Below are 19,095 nucleotides of genomic sequence, written 5' to 3' on the forward strand. Positions count from 1 at the left end.
TACTTTGGCTTTCTTTTTCATGGAATAATTTGATTGATGTCTCATCTTATTAATTCCATGAATTAGCATGTAGTTGATGTCTTTTAATTGAACTATACTGTTGTGGAAGGTTTGGTAAACAGAGACTTAGACCATACCTCCAAGAGATCATCAACTTCCTACAAGGGTGAAATGAAATATCTTTGCTATTCACCAGAAAGTGGTATATAACATGAGGAAATCCAAACACGGACATGATCTATAAACTCAATCACTTTGAATTCTACTGACTACCTATTGCAATCATTGAGAAAAAAATACAACAATTAAATAAGATTTTTGAGCTGTGTGGAGCACCAGTTGAAGTGAACTGGCCCGGTGTTTCCAAGACTCCTTGGTATAATCAGTTTAAGCCAACAAGACCAATGAAAAGACATCTTCTGGGAGTTTTCAGACAATAAGGGTCATTATGAGAATAAGTAATTCTACATGGTTTTTATCTGCTCCCTCGCCCAAAAAAGCAAGAAAAAAAGTATATGTTGCATTCTATTTTATTTTGCATGTGTGTCTTCTATTTTATTTTTGCCTGTGTGCCTGATGTTCTTAATAGCTTTTCTCTCTGACTGAATTGTAGTTTTGATCGTCATGCTCTGGAATTGTTGGAGAAGATGCTGATACTTGATCCTGCTCAAGTATTTTTTTAACTTCTGAATAAAATGTTCAGTTGTTTCATTTACAAGTAATGTCATTAACTAAACCACTTTAACCTTATAATTTTATGGGTATTTTCTGGAATTGAATTTAATCTGTAATGTTGTTAATTAAAATTAACTAAAATATTTTTGTTGGTCTTGATGAATTAGTTATTTGATTTTTCATACAAGAATAGGGAGAAGTATTTTAAAACATGATACACTATATAGTTTTCGGTGTAACCCAATGATATTATCATTCAGCATTCACTACTGGGAGATATCCTTTTGGATGGTTGTTCTAGATCTGTATCCTATATTCTTTTGGCAATTAGATTTCTGGACAGAGATTTACTGCTAAGGATGTGCTTGATGGTGAATACTTCTGGATTGATCTATTACCATGTATGCCTCCCATTATAGAGTATTTATTTTCAAAATATTATTTTTTTTCTTGGAGGAAGTATGTTATCTTCATAGGATTATATGCATATATTGATAGAGCCAAATTAGAGAGTGAAGGCCCAAAGGATCAGCTTGCTTGCACATGAGCAGAGGGAGGGAATTCTCTTTCTCTCTGTGGGAGCTGCGCTCTATGGACATTGGGGATATTCTCCCTTTTGCATTTACAGTTATATTTTCAGAAATCAAAGAATATATTATCTTCACTGATATTTGTTTTCATTTGCTATTGCTTTTTAAGATTTGGTTCCTAACATTATATCCTTGTTGTTTCCCATTCAAGTATGTTGCTTCTATCAACAATCATGTACATTTTTCTTTTCAACTCACTGTTATTCTATGTTTGACATAGTTTACTCAAATTTAAGTCATCTCATGAGTTCCAGACCAAGAAAAAGCTTCAACAGCAACTACAAAACGGTGAATTGGGTCTGTGGCAGAATTGGTTTAAGTTGTTGGTACCAATAAGAGGTAAGTGCTAATATGGTAGCTGTTCTAATGATAAAAGTTTGATTTAGCACCTTATGAAAATGCCTTAGACAGTTTGATATGGGATATATATTGGTTGTAGTAATTACAAGGAATATGGCTAAATTAGAATTTGTGTAGTGAAATAATTCACGTAGTTATTATTTTTTTATATAGTTACGAGCTAATATAACTTTTTTAATACCTTATGAAATTGTTTTTTGACCATAATTTTTATGCATTGTAGGTTTCATTTAATCTATCATCACAAATCTTATTCTTTCTTCATTGTTTCTTCCTGTTCCTCTTTATTAGTTGTAGTTGGCATACAGAAACCATTTATTTTGCACAATTGAAGGCACTCAAACAAACAAACAAACCCAATTGTAGTGAACCAAGAAAAGAAGAAGAAAAATAATAAAGAGAGGCTAGTTCAATTTTCAAATTATCTTTTTTCTTGTACTTACTTGATAGAAAATGAAGATGAAGATGCGGAAGTAGAATGTGGGAGAAATTTCGGGTAAAAGGAAGTAGAGAGACATGAGAGGAAGGAAGAAAAGTAGATGAAGAGTGGAACAAGAATGGTGAAAGGAAATGTAGAAAAAGAGGTGAAAAGACAAAAGAAAGGAGAAAGATGTTGAAACTTTGTTATGTTTCAAAAGACTGTAAAAGGTGGAAAGAAATAAGAGAGAATAAAAGAAGGATGGAACAAGAGTATTACCAACATAAAGAAAAAAATAATGCAATGTGTTTAGTGCAATTGGCTAGTTACAGTTACAATGGCAACATCATATTTTATAAGTGTAAAATATACATGAATTTAAAAAAAAACATTGTAAATCTTTATGGTGATATAAAAAAATTGGTTAATATAGTTATCAAATATATTAATTAGGTTGAACAAAAGGTTAAATAACTATGTTTTTTAGAGAAGCCATTGGACATCCACTCTAAGGGAAAAATTATCAAAATTGTGTAACTTAGTAATGAAAATACCAAAATGAAAAAATGCAGTAAAAATTATGGGCAAGTCGCCAACAAGAAATACGACTTTTGAATTAAATTCCCAATCATACATACAATTTTAATTAAGTCCATTAATTTACTTAATTTTTTTTAATGAAAGTCGTCGACTGATATGACAACTTCAGTTTAAAGTCCAAAAAATTTGAAGTTGGAACTATGTATTGGTGATTTCAGTAGAAATATTTTTTTCTCATCGAAATATTAATTAATATATTTTAAAATAAAAATATGTATTATTAATTTAGAAATTGTTTAAAATTATATAAATTGAAAAATGTGATTTTTTTATTTTATAGCTTATAATATCAAATTTATTTGTTTTTATTTAAAAAAAATCATATATGAAATTGAAGAATTAAAAATATGTTTTTTTTACAAAAAACAACCCTAAATCAAGTTTTGATAATTAAAAATATATATGGATTGTTTTAAATAAATTGGATTAAAAATAGGTTGTGCATAAATTTAAAATATTTAGTATTTTATAAATATTGTTAAAGTTCAAAATACTTTTTTTTTTGTTTTTAAAAAAAATTATTATGTTCGTGAAGTAACATTTAGGGTTGATACAATTATAAATAAATGGGGTAGCGTCCATGGGAGATAAAGAAAGTTGATGCAAAACATACTTGTTTGTCAATAAATCTTTCAATACACCATGTTAATTTGGACTCAATCCATATTGTGTCCATGGTGTTGACTTCAATAAAAACAAATCCCTCCATCCCAATTAAAAGTTTAAATGTAGAAATAAAAAATCTTCATGACTATACTATCACATAGAAAAGCATGGCTGGAAAAAAAGAAAGCTCTTGTTATGGCGTTTGACGATTGGGAACAGACCTACAATAATATTTCTAGATGGTTGGAAGTAGTAAAAGAAAAAAATATGGGGACAATTGTGCATTATATTATTCTCCTTGTATGGTTGATGGTGTTCAAAACATATCTTGTTACACGTTGGATCACGTGTTTTGGTCTTTCAAGTCTTGTATCGATGGTTTCATTTTTTTGCAAACCTATTGTACAAGTTGATGGGACATTTCTAATAAGAAGATATCATGCAACATTGTAGCTTGCAATCACTCGAGAGGGGAATCAAAACATATTTTCATTGGTGTTTGCAATTGTTGAAGGCGAGACTCGGGGTGCTTTAATCTAGTTCTTCTAGTTCTTGTGACAATATGTGACACCTTAACTGCACTTGTGCATTATTAATGATAGAGGAACCAACATATTTGCAGTATTACAATCCAAAAAAGTTGGATGGAAAGAGATGACCTCATTTTTGTGTATTGCATATGCCATATCGCATCGAGCTTAAACAAAAAATAGAAAAATGGCGAGCTCAAGAGACAATTGGTTAACATGGATAATAACATTGCTTACCTTCCTTCATACATAATTATGAGCTTTTACCATTTAAATAATTTCATTTACTTCTTTGTGACAATTTATGAGATGAAGTAACCCACTGTATAGGCAAAACTATCAACTATGCGATCTGAGTTCAAGTAAGCAGTTTTCTGGATAGTTCACATACTGTTAGAGAAGGGGACTCAGTCATACGATGGGGAAAAGAGGTATGACCATATGACGACAAATCTACCGGAATGCATGAACTTCGTTCAACTCCTTCCTTTCAATTTCTGCTTTGGTTAAGGCAACTTTTGAAAGAACAAAAAACATGGTTTGTGGAATGAGGCTTGAAGATAGACATCATGTTACGTGCAAGTCATTATTATCTAGAAGATATTACAGTCTTACTCAGAAAAATTTAACAAGATTTAACTATGTACTTTGTAGATTTAATCAAGATAGTTTTAAATTTGATGTCCAATAATTAGACACCTTCTAACATGGTCGACAACCCCAGTCATATACAGTTAGATTAAATGATTGATGTTGTGATTGTGGCCACTTCCAAGTTCTTCGGCTTCCCTGTTGTCATGTTATTGTTGTTTGTTCCTTTTGTCATTTACAAATGATGACATTCGTTGATCCATTCTACAACTTTCGCGCCATTAAAGATGCATGGAGTTGAATTCCATCCAGTTCGAAACAAGGCTTATTACTCTACTTATACCAGACCAAATTTTTTATATCTGAACCCCACATGTAACACTAAGAGTCGGGACGACCAGTTACAACTCATTTGCATAATGAAATGAATCAACAAATTCAGAACAAGTCAAAGAAATGTTCTTACTGTCACAATGAAGGTCTCAACAGAAAAAATTATCCATTAAAATCATTATTTGTAATGTTGTTTTGATAAAATATTTTAATATCATCATCTTGTAATCAATAATTTAATTTTTTTAATGTATTTATTTTAACATAAATACATGTATACTATTACTTTTTATATATTATATAATCTATACTTTCATTAACATTCATATTTCATAATCTAAAAAAATATACATAAACCATATCCCATTTATTTATAATTGTATCAACCATAAAAGCTACTTCATGATCATATTTTTTTTTAAATAATAAAAATATTTTTAACTTTAACAATATTTTAAAAATAGTTAATATTCTTAATTTTTCGCATAACTTATTTTTAACCTAATTTATTTAAAATACTTCATATATATATATATATATATTAATATATCAAAACTTGATTTAGGGTAGTTTTATTTTAAAAAAAAATAGTTTTAATTCTTCTAACTTTATATATAATTTTTTAAATGAAACAAAATTAAAATTTTGATATTATATAATATAAATGAAAATTTCACAATTATTCAGATCATAATTTTAAACAATTTTTAAATTAATATATACATATTTTTATTTTGAAAAAATATTAATTATCATTTTGATAAAAAAAAAATTCAATTAAAGTCATTAATTGGGATGACAACTTCACTTTCAGTTCAAATCAAATACATTAAAATTGACGATTTCAAGTACAAATTTTCTTTGTATTTTATTTAATTTGAAATTGTCATTCTTTTTATTAAAAAAATTAAAATAAATTAGTGAATTTAATTAAAGTTGTATGTCAAATTTAAGTGTCTCGTACTCACTTTACACGACATTGAAAATAAATTGTCCTTCCTATAACTTTTTTCATCATTTACTCATTTTCGTATTTTCATTACTGAATTACACCATTTTAGTGTAATTACCACTCTAAAGAGTGATCCCCTGTAACATTTTTCAAATATGGTGCATGTGTTGTGATTAAGGGGGGCTATGATTAGTTAATTTAGTTGCCAAATGTGATTAATATTACGAAGTGGACTTTAAGCCTAACTCAACCCCATAAAACCGGTTAATAGGGTTGAGGTTTGCACCCACTTATATACAATGAAAGACTCTAATCTCTAGTCGATGTGGGATCTCCAACATCCCCCTCACGCCGAGACTACCAACTCGGGTGGTCCGATAGCGGCCCGATAGCGGGTGGCACGATAGGTCCAACACAAACACTCGTTAGGATAGGCTCGAAATGGCTCTGATACCATATTACGAAGTGAACTTTAAGCCTAACTCAACCCCATAAAACCGGCTCATAGGGTTGAGGTCTGCACCCATTTATATATTATGAAATGTCCTTATCTCTAGTCGATGTGGGATCTCCAACAATTAACCAAGCTAAATGAATGGTTAAATAATTTTTTTTGTCCATAAAAGCATTAAATACACACCTTTAAAGAAGGACTTCTCTATGTCAAGACTTTTTTAAGTGTTGTGCATGTGACGTTGTTCAAGGGGTATATGTGATGAGTACATGGATAAATGATAAGACTTAGACTAAAATATGAATTATATATATATATATATTTTTATTTTTTTATTTATATATATATATATATATATATATATATATATATATATATTACAAGAAAAATTTGAAATAGAAATCAGTTTTAGAGACAACAAATAATTAGTTGTTATAGTAACTAAATTAAAGATCATTTTAGAAATTAAAAAAAAATGGTTTCTAATTAGTTTAAATTAGTTTTTATTATTGTTAAATGGTTTCTAAATTGGTATCTAATTAGTTACCAAGGTTTTAAGTACCAATTATTTAGTTTCTAAATTTGGTAGCAAAAACATTGGTTGCTAATTAGATACTAATTTAGAAACTATTTAACAATAATATAAACTAATTTAGAAACCAAAAATTTTGTTAGTCTTTAAAATTGTCTCTATTTAGTCACTATATCAACTAATTATTTTTTATCTCTAAAAGTGATTTCTATTTCATGATTTTCTTGTAGTGATTGTGTCTCTAGTGACCCTTTGTATTTCTTTCTATATAATTTTTTTTTAATTAGAGACTTATGAATATTATTTTTAATTGGTTAATCAAATGAGTTATTAGATGAGCATAATTAGTGGATGAACTTAGTAGTCTTATATCCATCATATAAATAGGTTTATGTTAAATTTTATAAGTTAAAACTCATTTTATTTTAACAAGCACCCAAAAAGAAGAAGGAATGAAAGCTTAATTGAAAATGAATTACCGTACCTGAATCAAAAATTATGATCGACTCAAGTTGATATTTAAGTTGTCACATTCTCATATTTATACTCTAAAAAAAAATTAAGAATGAACATCTATAACTCATTTATAGATTTTCTAATTTTTTATTCAAAAAAGTTATCTCTACTAAAATTTTATGTATTACATATAAATGTTGAATAATTTGTATTTCGAAGTTTGCCTAATATAAATTTTAATAAAAATAGAATATAGGTAAAAATTCGAAACCTACTTTTCCGACAACTGTGTGTACCTTAAACCTACCATCATCCTTCCTTAAATAATTTTTTCCTTCCATGATACACCTTGGATCTGATAAAGATAAGAAACCGAGCTGAATAGAAATTAAATTCCATCTAAATTGCTACCACTCTCTCAAGATTTTCAAAATTTATTTTTACAAAAATACCAAAACAATTAATTCAACACCACAAACTTTGTTTCGTGATATATTGAAGTATCAACCTAACTGAAATACCAAGTTTTATAGTGATATTACTACAATAAAATCATGAAATAGAAACTAATTTTAGAGACAAAAAATAAGTAGGTGCTATAGTGACTAAATTAGAAATTATTTTAGAAACTAAAAATTTTTGTTTTCTAAATTAGTTTCTATTATTATTAAATGATTTATAAATTAGTATCTAATTAACAACCAAGGTTTTTGCTACCAAATTTAGAATCTAAATAGTTGGTAATTAAAACATTGGTAGCTAATTAAATACCAATTTAGAAACTATTTAATAATAATATAAACAAATTTAAAAACTATTTTTTTTAATTTCTAAAATGATCTCTAATTTAGTTACTATAGCAATTCATTATTGTTAGGTCTTTAAATTTAGTTTTTATTTTATGATTTTCTTATTATAGTGTATTTAACATGAAATTTTTTATAAAAAAATAGAAAGAATCGAAGGCCACAAATTTTGTTACTTTTGCTTTCACTTTATGAATCCTCTAATCTCCTCCCATTGGGTTTGTATTTCCACAAGATATTTATGCATTTGTTGGCATTTGGTGTCCATACTGTTAGGCGAGTAGCTACCATACTGTTTTGATATATAGGGTAACTATTAAAGTGTGAAAGAGAAGGGAAAAGATGGGATTTAATGGAAGTAAAGTTTGAAGAAGATGAAAGTGACTAGGTGATAAGAAAAGGTTATGAAAACCCTCCTCTTCTTCCTTACCTGTGAAGGATGGAAGATGGGTTAAGATGAACTAACTTTGAGAAATTGGGTTTTGAAAGAGATTGATGATGGAGTTATATGGTAATTGATATGAGTTGGATAAGAAAAAAAAAGGAGGATGGAGATTAATGTAATTTAGTTGCTGCTAAAAACTAATTTGATAGGAAGATAAACATGTGAAAAAAAAAAAAACTTATTTAGAAGACTATATTGAAAAAAATTATGCCACACTAAACCCTAAAATAAAGTTATCTCTAAAATAAAATTATCATTAACTTAATTAGTTGTTATATTAACTAAATCAGATACTATTTTAAAAATTAAAAAATTTATTGGCATTTAAATTAATTTCTATTGTTGATAAATAGTTGTAAATTGATATCTAATTAGGTATTAAGGTTTTAACAACTAATTATTTAAGTTTTAAACTAAAATCTTGATAACTAATTAAATATTAACTTAAAAATATTTTTTTAAATAATAAAACTAATTTAAATATTAATTATTATTTTATTTTTTAAAATAATATTTAATTTAATCAATATATCAAATAATTTATTTATTGTCTTTAAAATTAATTTTTACTTATTTTCGTATCAGTTTGTGTTCCATATCTCCAACACATCAAATACAATTTTGTATCATTCTCTTTGGAATATTCATTATCACTCTCATATAAAATACTTTCTATTAATCAAAATACTAAGAATAATATAAATAAAATTAGGGTTATCTTAAAATTTGAAATGTGGCAAGGCATATTTAAATCTATAATATCTTTGTACATGCATGGACATTTATGAGGAAAAGAAGTGTCGTGTAAAATCAATTCTCCTTGGATACCTAACCTAAGCTCTATGCTCACACTATAAAGCTCAAACTGTTGGTCCAATCACACATTGATGTACATTTTTGATATTGAGAGGCTATTAATCAATCAACTACTTCTCTTTTTTATTTCAAGAAATCAAGATTGGATGTATGGAAAATGTGCCAATTATCCATGCAACTGTACCAATTGTTGATTACTATGTAGAGATTAATATGATGGATAGGGAAATTATAGTCCAATTAATATTATTAAAAAAATCATTTAATAATAATTAATTTTAAAACTAAAAAATAATTAATATCAAATTAGATACTATTTTATAAATTAATAAAATTTATAAAGTATTTTTTAATATTAATATACAACATTACTTACGTTAGTTAGCTATTATAAATTAGTCTCTAATTAAAAAATAAAAATTGATTTAAAATATAAAGTAATTAGTAGTAGTTAAAATCTTTCGTAGTTAATTAATTTTTTTATACTTATATAGCATTAATTTGGATTGATCCTTCAATTGTTTTTTATTCAAACACTTGAACTTTAATTTCAAACTTCTTTTCATAGATAGTATTACAAGAAAATTATACCAGTGAGATTTGTACGAATGAGACCATGTTTCGGTTCTCATTAATGGTGCTTAAGCAGAGTTAAACATGACCCAAGCTTTGTAATCTGCCCCAATAAGAAAGACCCACTAAAATAATATAAATAGCACAAATTCCAAGAATCAGGTACGTCATCATACAATGCTCTGATTACCGAGCATCGAATACTAAAACTGACTTGAGCCTCATAGTGTCTTCTTCAGGTGCCATCCAAGTCTGGGTTACGAGAAGATTGAGAGGTGAAACAAGTAGAGGGAATGAAGGAGCTTGCAGGGAGAGGAGTTGAAGTACAAACTGACCGACCAAGCAAGGAGATGAGTAATCTCAATAGTTCTCTAGGCCCTAACCCCGTTCGAGAACAATTAGCACGTGGGGCCGAGAGAGTTCGTGTTAAGAAGAAAGTAGATGGTATCAACCCGAAACATGGCTAGTGAGAGCATGTATGAAGCTGAGCAGATGACACTACTAATGTCACTACATAGGGAGATGGGTGAGATGAGAAGGAAGAATGAGGAAACCGCACGGAAGAATGATGATGAGATCCTAATTCTCTGAAAGGAGAATGAAGAGATGAAGAAAAAGCTTGGGAAGGGGGACCATTTGCTAGACCGACCAACTCTGTCGACATGTCCTTCACCACCCGCACCGACCCCAAAACCGTTAAGGAGCCGAAGGACAAGATCCTTGTATTTGTTGAACAAGAATCTTTGTGTGGTTGCTGAGAAGTGTTGTGTGTTCTTGAGGGGATCAAGATCAGCATTCTTAGTGTTGGTGTATTGGCCAAGAGAAGTGTGTGTCTTGAGGGGATCAATGTCACTTTCTTGGTTGTGTTGTAAGTGATCTAGGTTTGATTACTTAGTGGAATTCCTCAGTGGTTTCTGAGAAGACTGGATGTAGCTTTCACTAGTGCAAAAAGAAGAAAAGGATACGCTTTATTTAGTGCGGCTTTTGCGCTACCCGCTTTCGTAAAAAACGCGGTGGCATTTTTGAAATTATTTTGATTTACGAATGCGGTTATTTGAATAACCGCATTCGTAAATCAAAACACTTGATTTACGAATGCGGTTATTTGTATAACCGCACTTGTAAATCAAAGTGCTTGATTTACGAATGCGGTTATTCAAATAACCGCATTCGTAAATCAAAATTCTTTGATTTACGAATGCGGTTTTGCCTTTAACCGCATTCGTAAATCATTTTTTACCTTAAATTTTGAAGCGCGCCACACACAATTTCAAACTTTATTTCTCGTCTTTGCCTTCGTTTCGCGTTCGCACTCTGAGTTCTTCTGCTGCATCTGCATTCCATTTGTGCAATGTAAGTTTTTGAACTCTCTTTCTTCCTCTTCATCTTCACAAATATATGCATAAATGTTTTTCGTTTTTCTTATATATGTTTTTTTCCTTGCATTGGTGGTCTCGGAGCACTCTTTCATTGTATTCGTGGTTTCTTGTGGATTTTTTGGTTTGCTCCGTTGCTGCTTCCCTGTCCGCCGTCGCTTCTGCTGCCGCCACCGTTGTTCGCTCCCGTGACTCTTCATCAACGTTGGCTTCACACAAGATTAACGATGTTTTAAAATTTTTAATTTTTTTTAATGATTTGGCATATACAAGTGCGGTTAAAGCAAATAACCGCACTTGTAAATGGTATTTATAAATGCGGCTATATAACCGCATTTATATTTCTTGATTTACAATTGCGTGTTGATCAAATGCGGTTGTAAAACCGCATTTATAAATTCGAAATAGTCGCATTTGTTTTATGTTTCTGCACTAGTGTTTGGGTTTAGAGTGAACCAGTATAAACATCTGTGTGCATTCTCTCTCTCCTTAATCTCTTTAAATTCAATTTTGATATTTGCAAACTGGTATAAACAACCGATTGTTTCTGCGAAACAACCGATTGTTTTTCTGGTGCTGTTGTTTTTGTTTTTGAGTTTTTGGCAAACTGAATTCTTTATCATTTGTTTCTCGAGATAATTTCATTCTTAACTTAAAAGTTTGCGAAAACCCTCTTTAAACCACCCCCTCTAGTTTAAAGCCATCCTTTCTAACAAAGGTGATCGCGAGGTCATCAACACAATATCTGGAGGGTTCACAGGAAGAGGGAGCTCCAACAACGCTCGGAAGAAACACCTAAGAGCAGTGCATGAGGTGAACACGGTGTCATTCCAGCCGAGGATGCCACCCATCACCTTCACCGACAAAGACTTCAAGGGTGTCGACCCTTCACAGGATGACCCCATGGTGATATCAGTCAACATTGATAAGTTCACCATCATGAAGATGTTGGTGGACCAGGGAAGCTCAATGGACATTCTTTACTGAAAAACCTTCAAACGAATGAGGATACCTGAGGAGGAGACGAGGTCGTTTGATGATCATGTGGTCGGCTTCTCGGGGGAGAGGGTGGACACCAAGGACTACATCAAGCTCTACACTACCTTCGACGAGGAGATGACAAGCATAATCAAGATCTTGGAAGACTAGATTCTTTATTTTTTTTTCTTTTAGAAATGAGTACGAGTATTTTACATATAATAAAATGTTATAAATATTTATTTTTATTAGGAAAAATTTAAGATTAAGTTACTTTATTTCGTTTCATAACTTCTAATTTAATAATATAAAACTTTTCTTCTATATGATGCATATTAACTCAGATTAGAAACATAGGCATGGATAATGTAAAATATAGTTAAAAGTATCTTAATCTTAACATATATGCATGTAATATAGTTTTTTTTTTTTTATCAAAATAGGATAATTTCATATATAATTTACTAAAATATTTTTTTTAAATGATCTAAATATATAAATCATATTAAATTGACACGATTTCAATAATATAAAAGATCTTAAGAAAATATATGATTTTGGTGTATTTAAATTGATACAATTTTAATATAATTAAATTTTAAATAAAATTAATATTAGTTGAAATTTAATTATATTAAAATTAAAATTATGTCAAACGATTATTTTTAAAATTTTATCTAATTTAATAATGAATTTATGAAATTATACTATTTTGGTTAAAAAATGTAATATAGTTATTATTTAGAAAGTGTGTGCACACTTCTCAATTGGATTTTGCAGTCAAATATTTCACACATTTCTCTTTGATAAAGACAGATTCTATGATTCATTTTTCTATTTAAAAATGTGAGTCTGAAACTAATTTCTTTAAATACTGAAGTGATTTAAAAATCTAATATTATCTTTCAACAAATATATATTATTTTATGCACACTGATATAAAAATGATGCATGGCCACATAGAATTATGATTGAAATGAAGCAGTGATGTTTAGGATCTCTCACAGACAGCAAGATGTATAGAAAAGTAAGAACTAAAAAGAGTTACCTTTCTGTTGTTTCATGAACTTTTCCTTTTCTTAAATGTCTTGGCCCCTCTCAACTGTATTCCATGATCCGTATCAGTAACGTTTTACAGACTGGTTGACAAAGAACAACTCAGACCTTACAGTATCTCAGCTATAAAGTTTGTGCACCACACACACCAAAACTTTACAAACTATGCACATTAACACATAAATGTAGGGCTACTAAGTTGTCTCTTCACACCCTTGCAATAAACACCCCATTATGATTCAAGCTTCTTCCATCCTTGTTTTTTTATTATTTCAGGTAGAACACTCACTGGGACCACATCAAGACACTACGTGGAAAGTTGCTCATGGAAATAAGTTGTATTGTGTATTTTAAAATTACATTACTTTTAAAAACAATAGGTCATAAGTTTTAATCATGTTATTAGTTAAGAAGTTAATTATATTTAGAAGTTATTTTAAATTTAACTCAATCTCATAAAAACATGATTTATAAGGTGAAATTTGTCAATTTGTATGTGATCCGATATTAAGGTGAGATTTGTCAACTCTTATGTAAAACTATATATTATAGATGATCCAATAATAATAATGAGTGATATGATAAATTCAAGAAACACTTGTTAAGATAGACCCTAAACAACTCTGATACTAATTAAGAAGTGAACTTTAAGTGTAATTCAATCTTATAAAACTGACTAATATAAGAGAGATTTGCATCAACTTATAAACTGTGAAATGTCATAATTTTTAATGGATGTGAGATTTTAGAAGTAGACTTTAAACTTAACTTAATCTTACCAAATCGATTCATAATGAAATCTGAATTCATTTATATGCTATAAAATACTTTGCTATATATTAAATTTTTTAAGTAATATTACAAAATCAGGTTTCCATCCATTTATATTATATAGAATATATATGATTTCCAAAAGTTCTTTTAATTTTAATATATGTAATTGGTGTTTTGTGTTAATCTGATATAAGAAAAACATTATTTTGTAATCATTGCTTATACGATAAGGATGAAGAATATTTCATACCAATCAATATAGAATGTGGCGTGTTTTTAACCAAAGCTTTTATCAAGTTATTAATCATTACTCTTAACAACACCAAATTAGTATTAAAGTGTGGAACAGTGATAATTGCAGTGTGTGTGTGAGATTCAGTGCACAAACATGAAAAGAAGTTGCATGTAACACATAAGTTAAATCGTGCACAGTAACTTACTGAGTGAGGAGTGTGAGAAGAATAGGTAAGTCCATGTAACATTACTCCTAATCTTTTCGGCATCTGTGACCAATAACCACCAATTATTCATCTAGCTAGGCCAATGCATGATTGAGATATAATTTGGTTCACATGTGTCAACATTTAGTACCACAACTTGATTGATTGCATTGTATCTATGTGTTTGCAAATACAACTAAATAACACACACACCAGCTAACCACCTACGTGCAAGTATTTAATTTCTGACTCTTTTTTTCTCTGAACAGAAAACTCATGTCTTTTCTAAATATCTTATTATGAAACCAAGTTTTCATCCAAACCCTGCCCCTTTTTTTTCTCTTGTGATATAGGAATCATGGGAGTTCATAAATCTAGATTCTTAACTATCATGTTCCTTCTTTTAGTACTAGCTATACTGCTCCATCTCTCAAGTTGCAGGCACATTTCATGGGGGTTCAAGGAAGAGATGAATCTGCAAAGAACAAGAACCAGGTTCCCCTTTTCTTCATTCCCACATACTTTTAATTCTGCTGAAATCACAGAAAACAAGGTCAGTGGATTTCATACTGTTTCTCATACAGCTACTCCAGGTGGACCAAACCCCCTTCATAACTGAGTCAAAGAAAAAAATAAGCATCATCATGGGAAACCAGATCTGTGGTAACTACAACTGGTACCATTATTTTACTTAGAAGCAAGACACAGTTTCATTTCATTTTCCTTAATTAGCTTCCCAGAATCCAAAGGGTGCCTTAGTATGCCATTTTCCTTTTATAATAGAAAAAAACTCATATTTGACATGTATCACTTTAAAGTTGCTTTGGACTTATCTTGCATATATGGTGAAGGAACTTGTAATGTACTTGTCCATAATCTATGTTGATTACTTATATCTCACTCAGCAATAATGTTCTTATCAGTATTTTCATTTTTCATCCGTATCTTGCCAAATTATTGTTCTTACCAGAAACATTGGATGCTGGGTAAGAGATTATCTTTCCATCCAAACTCCTTGCTTTAACATGGTTCAAACATAGGATCTTCAAGAGAAAGCCTATATGAGGTGCTGTCTTTTTAAATTTTAGTATTTTGATTGCAGTTTTGTTCTTGAGAAATGGCTATAAATTATCCTCAATTTTAACTCTTAAAACAATGATACTTTTAAAATGAACTATGGGTTAGTGAATAAGATATTATGTGTTAAGTTATAAGGAGAAGTTTAATTAGTTGATTTTGTGGTTGAAACTATGGAAGCTAAAAGCACTTTTTGAGAGGCTGTTCCAAGTGCTTCAGAATAAAGGAATACTTGAATGAGGCACAATGATGACCATCAATTTGACCCAAAAGTTCAAGATCAAAAGTTCAAGACAAATGTCAATATCTAACTTTTCATCTTGTCTATTGTACCAAACAACTTTTTCTTTCCACACACCTTATATATTCACTCAAAAATGTATTTATGATCCATTCTCAATAACATAATTCATCATCTGCATCTGCATGAGGAACAGATTATTCAAAAACTTCAAATAAATGAGCTAAAAGGACACGTGTAGGCTCAAGAGTGATAAACGGATAGAAGTTGTTCACTGACAATGGAAAATTGTCACAAAATTCCAGATGGAATCAACAGGTATAATGGGACAAATATATAAATTTTTTACAAGCAGACAGGTTCTGGGTTTCCTTAAATAATTAGGAAAACAACGTTAGGTCTGGTTAGGCTACGTAACAGATGACCAACTTTTATAGATATTTTTTTAACAGCGAGCTACTGTTACAAGAAAATTGTACAGTAGACTCATCTCAAAAAGTTTCTCAGTTAGCTAAAATTATATTACACTATGGGTATTATATACCGTTTTCCTCTCCAAATCTTATATACTAATAGTCTAATAATAGTACCGATTTAATTACACTAGTACAACTGTAGTGTTTAATGTGACATTTATAGATACTATTTAAAAGAATGTGTTGTTATGAGAACGCGGTGATAATATTAAAATTAATATGATTATATATATATATATATTTATATATTTATCAGCAATATTAATATGATTTAATGTAAAAATGTTGTTTATTTTTTAAAATTTAGTATAAATTACAGTGTTCAAATAAATAGTAAAAACTACAATTTTGAACATAAATTACGATTCTTAAACTGTTACTAGCACATAAATGCTAAACAAGGGCGGTTATATTACATTTATCAAATGCGGCAGCACGCATTCGTAAATTAAAGAGATACAAATACGGTCATATAGTCGTATTTGTAAATACTATTTATAAGTGCGGCTATTTAAGGTAGCTGCATTTGTATATGCTTCTAAATGAGGTGATAGAGTTTAAGGTTTACAAATTGTATAAATTCTTCTACTCCTCTTTTGTACTCGTCACTTGTACGAACATAATTAATCCAATTTCGATCCATTATATATTCTGAAATGATTAGTATTTTTCAATCAGTGTTCTATGTCACGCGTTTGCCGAGGGTCGAACACCTCCGAACTCAATGCCAAAACGTATTACTGCCGAAGATACCATATAAAGTAACAACTAACTACTAAAGAATATAAATTTTAATATAAATTACATAATACATAAAAAGAACAAATTCAAAATATAATATAAGTAATATTACTAAATAATATAAATTTTAAAAAATACAAATTATAATACATAAAAAAACATACAAATTCAAAATATAATATATACTAAATAATATAAAATTTAAAACATACAAATTATAATACATCAAAAAATAAATTCAAAAAATTTAAAACAACACACCAACCTCTTGTGTGTGAACCAACATTGGTGGTGAAGAGGCAACAGCGGAAGCGGTGGCGAAGTAGCGACGGAGCAACCAATGGAACAATACCTTTGAGGCAAGGAAACAAAAACAATTTATAAATCGGGCATTTGTGAAGATGGAGAGGAAGAAAGCGATTCAAAAACTTACTGCGAAAGAGATGAACTTCTTACGCCAATGCAAATGAGAGACAAACATAAAAAGGATGATCAACAGTGCAAACGAGAGGCAAAAACACAATACTACAAGAAAATCATGAAATAGAAACCAATTTTTAGAGACTAAAATAATTAGTTGCAATAGTAACTAAATTAGAGACCATTTTAAAAACTAAAACAAAAATTAGTTTCTATTATTGTTAAATAGTTTCTATTACAAATGCAATTTTACAAATATTCGTATTTGTAAATCAAATTAATTTCAAAAAATTATATTACTTAATTTTCACATTTTTCATCAAATTTAAAACTTTTATATCTAAATTTGTAACACTGGTGAAGTGGTAAAACTAATTATTTGATGTAGGGTAAAAGTTAAATGTAAAGTTTGTATTTGTAAACAAAGACATGTCACATGATTCGAAAGAAATCATTTAATATTACATTTCTTTCTACATCTAATAAATGTTTGTTATTATATTTTTGTCCTACATTTTCTGACAAAGATATATATATATATATATATATATATATATATATATATATTTATATATAAGACTTATATGAAAAAGTTAAAACAGAGATAAAAGACCTATTTTAAAAACTATTTAAATACATCTTACAGTATTTATATAAATAAAATTTGAAAATACATTACACTTATAATATAATTTAATTTTTTTGCTAATACAATATGCAAATTATATAATGATAAAAAATATCATATAATTGTTTGGTTCCTACATATAACTTTATTGGTGCAAACTATTTTTCATATTTATATATAATCAATTAAATCCAAAAATAACTTAAAGGAAATTACTCTTCATAATTATTGTTTGTCTTCTAGTTAAGTTGTTCTTTTAAATTATTAGTTTATAAATAAATGATAAGGATGGGAGTACTAACTTATAATTACTCTAGGAATCAATTTTGTGTGTATATTATTACGAACTGGACTTTAAGTCTAACCCAACTCCATAAAACCGGCTCACATTTGCACCCACTTATATACAATGAAAGCTCTAATCTCTAGTCGATGTGGGATCTCCAACATATATATATATATATAATTTTTTTGAAAATAGAAAATATATTTTAGATTTATGACAAATAATTTGTAATATAATATAATATTTTTTAATTAATGATAATTTTAGAAAAAATATTTAAATTTAAGTTAGAAGCAAATATATGATAGATTGAAGGAAACTTTTCAAAATTTTCAAAAAATAATCTCTTTTTCAGAAAAAAAAAATTCAGAAGATAAAATCTGGAAATGGATTTCGAAAAAGGATTTATGGAATTCATAATATGTTATTGAAAACCAAATTCGGAAATGTATTCTAAAAAAGTGTTTTGGAATTTTTTTCATCCATATTCTCTTTTTATTTAAGATATTTTCATTGTTTTGCAGAGATAACAAATTTAATCTTGTTTATTTTTCTTTTCGTTCCCCAAGGTCTAGTGAAATCTCAATTTAATTTTCAGCAATTCAAAGACCGTTGTGCCCATCTAATTTTTGAACATTTTTATTTATTTTTGTTCACATTTTAATGGTTGGTGATTTTTGGTACTTGGATGGAGGATGAACAAAAATAACATAATTTCGTTGATGAAGGCACAATGACAAGGCATAGTGCATTTGAAATGGTTGAAGAATGGAAGTGTGAACCATGTCGTCTAAAGGGAAACTAATATGAATGCCATAAATCAATATTTTCTTAGTCACATTTTTGTAGCCAAAAACTTACATGC

The 19,095-nt window shown here is 29.0% G+C and overlaps 1 long non-coding RNA gene across 1 annotated transcript; it reads left to right on the forward strand.

The window, feature by feature from the left end:
• The first annotated feature begins 14,628 nt into the window (after positions 1–14,628).
• LOC137837648 (uncharacterized) lies at positions 14,629–15,261 on the forward strand. Its single transcript, XR_011085499.1, has 2 exons — positions 14,629–14,856; positions 14,946–15,261. It is a non-coding gene; the product is annotated as an uncharacterized lncRNA (long non-coding RNA).
• Positions 15,262–19,095: the final 3,834 nt, after the last annotated feature.

Source organism: Phaseolus vulgaris, chromosome 4 (assembly GCF_000499845.2).
Source record: "Phaseolus vulgaris cultivar G19833 chromosome 4, P. vulgaris v2.0, whole genome shotgun sequence".
Lineage (NCBI taxonomy): Eukaryota > Viridiplantae > Streptophyta > Magnoliopsida > Fabales > Fabaceae > Phaseolus > Phaseolus vulgaris.